At 29.9% G+C, this 5,000-nt stretch overlaps 1 protein-coding gene across 1 annotated transcript in view; it reads right to left on the bottom strand.

The window, feature by feature from the left end:
* The window catches only part of pparg (peroxisome proliferator-activated receptor gamma), a gene marked incomplete at its 3' end in the record, with an annotated part of 69,601 nt that overhangs the window by 63,719 nt on the left and 882 nt on the right, over window positions 1–5,000 (bottom strand).

Raw genomic sequence — 5,000 nt, forward strand, 5'->3', positions numbered from 1 at the left:
AAATAAAGATGAACTAAAGTGAATTATAAATAAAATAAAATAGCATCATATAAAATAGATGAACAGGTTGTTTCAGTGATATTAACTCTTTATCAGGAGAAGAGTCATGCATGATGAGTTCCATTTAAATTAACTAAAATACAATTTTTAACATTTCCCTAAGTCATCCTTCATCCTTTACTACACTCAATCATTGCAATGAGCATATTAACGCACTATAAAGGGTTAAATTTGCTTAAACTTGAGCATAAACATCCACAAACAAATGTAATAAGCACAAAAATAAGTCAAACATGTGAACATCACGGCCAGAACTCCAAATACAAAGCTTCAATTTCCTTTTTTCTGTTTCAGTTTACTACTATGTTTGACACAATCTACGTTATAAAAGTGCTACAGAATTAAAGCTGAATTAAATTGAATTTAATTAAAAATAAGATAACAACCACAAAAATAAGGCAAACATGTGAACATCACGGCCAGAACTCGAAACCAAAAGCTTCAATTTCCTGTTTTAGTTTGTGGATTTTTACCAGGACTTCTGTTCAGCTGCTTTGACTCAATCTACATTATAAAAGTGCAACAGAAATAAAGATGAACTAAAGTGATTTAAAAATAAAATAAAATAAAATAAAATAAAATAAAATAAAATAGCATCATATTAAATAAATGAACAGGTTGTTTAAGTGATTTTAATCAGGAGAGGAGCCATGCATGATGACCTCCATTTAAATGAATGAACATGCAATTTTTTTATTTCCTTAAGTCATCCTTCATTCTTTTCTACACTCAGTCATCCCGATAAGCATATTAACGCACTATAAAGGGTTAAATTTGCTTAAACTTCAGCTTAAACATCCACAAACAAATGTAATAAGCACAAAAATAAGGCAAACATGTGAACATCACGGCCAGAACTCAAAATACAAAGCTTCAATTTCCATTTTGACTTTCTGGATTTTTACTAGAACTTCTGTTCAGCTGCTTTGACTCAATCTACATTATAAAAGTGCTACAGAAATAAAGATGAACTAAAGTGAGTTAAAAATAAAATAAAATAGCATCATATAAAATAAATAAACAGGTTGTTTCAGTGACATTAAGCTTTTATCAGGAGAGAATATATGTGATGACTTCCATTTAAATTAACTAAAATACAATTTTTTAAATTTCTTCTAGTCTTCCTTCATATTTTTCTACATTCAATCATCCCAATGAGCATTTCAATCCACTATAAAGGATTAAATTTGCTTAAACATCCACAAACAAATGTGACAATCACAAAAATAAGCCAAACATGTGAACATCACAGCCAGAACTCCAAATACAAAGCTTCGATTTTCATTTTCACTTTCTGGATTTTTACTAGAACTTCTGTTCAGCTGCTTTGACTCAATCTACATAATAAAAGCACTACAGAAATAAAGATGAACTAAAGTGAATTAAAATAAGATCAAATAAAATAGCATCATATTAAACAACTGAACAGGTTGTTTCAGTGATAATAACTCTTTATCAGGAGAGGAGTCATGCATGATGAGTTCCATTTAAATTAAAATACAACTAAAAAAATTCCTTAAGTCATCCTTCATCCTTTACTACACTCAATCATTGCAATGAGCATATTAACGCACTATAAAGGGTTAAAATTGCTTAAACTTCAGCTTAAACATCCACAAACAAATGTAATAAGCACAAAAATAAGGCAAACATGTGAACATCACGGCCAGAACTCGAAACAAAAAGCTTCGATTTGCATTTTCAGTTTCTGTACATCTGTGATGCAGAAGCAGCGGGCGTCTGAATGAGCTCAGAGTTACTGGTAAAGCAGAATAAGATATCGACTGACCTCTCTTTCGTATTAATTTCGCAATTTGTGTAGTGCATCACAAATGTCAAAAGGTCCTTTGATTTCCTTAAATAACAGCAGGCCAGACTAAGTGCGTATATATTTGAGAAAGTCACAAGAATCTGACTTCAGTTCTGCAAATAATCTCTGCTTACATTGGCAAAGATTGCAGAGGTTTTTTTTTCCGTTTTAATGGACGCGCTACTGTAGTTCATGTATTACATCTCACGCCAACAGATGTCAGCCTTTGTGTTATAACATGCTCAAACTGCACACCGTACATCTGACAAATCACAAATGAGCTAGCACTGTGCAATCAAATGATAAAATAAAGACCATCGTTCAGAATAATAACTCTGTGTTAATTGCATGCACTTCAGAACAACTCAACATTTGTAACAAACATCTAATAGCAAAAAGTCAGGACAGCACATGTGCTTAAGTTGATTTAACTTATTTTAACACGTATTTTTTTAGAGTACACTGTAAAAATCCTGGTAGCCTTAAACTTTTAAGCTGAATGAAATGAACCTGATGAGTTTGTTGGACTTATATTATGTTAAACTGACTTAAAACAGCCTGTATAACTTACAAAATTAAGTTAGAACATGATAAACTAAACTTAATGAGTTACAATGACCTAAAAACACATGCTGTCAGGACTAATTGCTCATACAAGCAGGTTAATAAGTTAAACAGGATTCAACTGTTTTAAAGTCATACACAGTTTACTTCAGAGTTTTAGTCAGTTTGACTGATGTGAATTGAGACGACTAGAAAAGTTCATTCGATTCAACTCAAATATTGAGGAAGATTTTTTTTACAGTGTAGGTAATTCATATTGTCATGTTGAGATTTATAACACACTGAGCTGGGATTTTTGAGCTCAATTTCGCAGTTTCTATGTGATTTGCATGTGTTAAATTTTGATTTTCAGAACAATTAAACATTCATAACATAATCTGTAAAACTATTAATGACAAAAAAATCAAGATAACAAATATTTTTTTTGTGTTGAATTAAACTTATTTTAGCAAGTTAATCAGGATTCAGCAAAATTGTAACATCATATTTTTAGCCAGTTTGACTTATGTGAGTTGAGACGACTAGAAAAGTTCATTTGCTTTAACTCGAAATTGAGGATATATATATATATATATATATATATATATATATATATATATATATATATATATATATATATATATATATATATATATATATATATATATATATATATATTTTTTTTTTTTTTTTTAAGAGTAGACTGTAAAAATCCAGGTTGCCTCAAATTTTTAAGCTGAATCAAATTAACCTGATGAGCCCATTGAACTCATATTATGTTAAACTGACTTAAAACAGCTTTCATAACTTACAAAATTAAGTTAGAACATGACTAACTTAATAAGCTACAATGACCTAAAAATATATGCTGTCAGGACTAATTGCTTATATAATTTTGTACAGTGCAGTTTAATAAGTTAAACAGGATTCAACTGTTTTAAAGTCAAACACAGTTTACTTCAGAGTTTTAGTCAGTTTGATTGATCAAAGTTGAGACGACTAGAAAAGTTCATTTGATTCAACTCAAATTTAGGATGAACTTTTTTACAGTGTAGGTAATTCATATTGTCATGTTGAGATTTATAACACACTGAGCTGGGATTTTTGAGCTCAATTTCGCAGTTTCTATGTGATTTGCATGTGTTAAATTTTGATTTTCAGAACAATTAAACATTCATAACATAATCTGTAAAACTATTAATGACAAAAAAAGTTGAGACCAAATATTTTTGTTTTAAATTAAACTTATTTTAATAAGTTAATCAGGTTTCAGCAAAATTTTTAACATCTATTTTTAGTCAGTTTGACTGATGCGAGTTGAGACAACTGGAAAAGTTCATTTGCTTCAACTCAAAAATGGAGGATTTTTTTAACAGTGTAGGTCAGTGGTCCTCAAACTGTGATAGATGTACCATTAGTGGTACACGGGCCTCCTTCTAGTGGTACATGGAGGAATTAAATATGTCATATGTACATGCTACATATATTTAAAATCTATCAAAAATGATTTGATATATGAATATGATGACATATAGCCTATAATTGTTGTGTTGATTTGTATGGTGTCTACATTTAAGTAGAGTTTTTTTTAGCTTTTAAAAACCATACCCTGTCATTTTTAACGGTGAAGAGCACATTTTAATTTAAATGGTGATGTTTTTAGTTGGTTTTCGTTATTTTTATTTATTTATTTTTTAAATACAGTGTTAAGATTCAAACTATTTATAATGTTTAAAGTGGCTGACAAGAATAAATAAGAATTAAAATTATGAAATAGTAGGAATTAATCTGCCCTGTTTTGGAAATGTGCAGAGCTGTAGCTGCTTTACTGGGCCTGCTACGCTACTCCATTTCAATACTGCTCATTAAGCTGATTCTTGGAGAGACATTTTTTTTCCAAGGTGGTACTTGATGAAAAGAGTTTGAGAACTACTGGTGTAGGTAATTCATATCATTATAATGTTGAGATTTATAACACACTGAGCTGGGATTTTTGAGCTGATTATGGCAGTTTCTATGTGATTTGCATGTGTCAAATTGTGATTTTTTTAGAACAATTAAACATTCATATTATAAACTGTTAAATATTTAATGACAAAAAGTCAAGACAACAAATATTTATATGATAATTTAACTTATTTTAATAAGCTGATTAATAATCAGGTTTCAACTAATGTTTTTTTTTTTTTTTAAAGTTACACTGTTCACCTTCATATTTTTAAGTCAGTTTGATTGATGTAAGTTGAGAAATTCAGCAGTCATTTTTTTACCGTGTAGGTCATCCCTATAATTACCATTTTAAGATTTATTACACACTGCGCTGTGATTTTTGAGTTTATGATGACACTTTCTAGATTTTTCTGACAACTTTTTGCTCGAAAGCAAACTCACAAAGAAACATATAAGCTCACGCACAACACACAAACAACACTTTCATTTCAAGGTTTCACATATTTATCTGCACGTAACTCCAGAAGATAACAATGAAACTCTGTGTGGATTTTACACTGCAAATGTTACTTAAGAGACTACACTTTGCAATGAGACATAAAGACACATGCATTTAGATTTGTTTTGATAAATGTAG

This window comes from Danio rerio, chromosome 11 (assembly GCF_049306965.1).
Source record: "Danio rerio strain Tuebingen ecotype United States chromosome 11, GRCz12tu, whole genome shotgun sequence".
Lineage (NCBI taxonomy): Eukaryota > Metazoa > Chordata > Actinopteri > Cypriniformes > Danionidae > Danio > Danio rerio.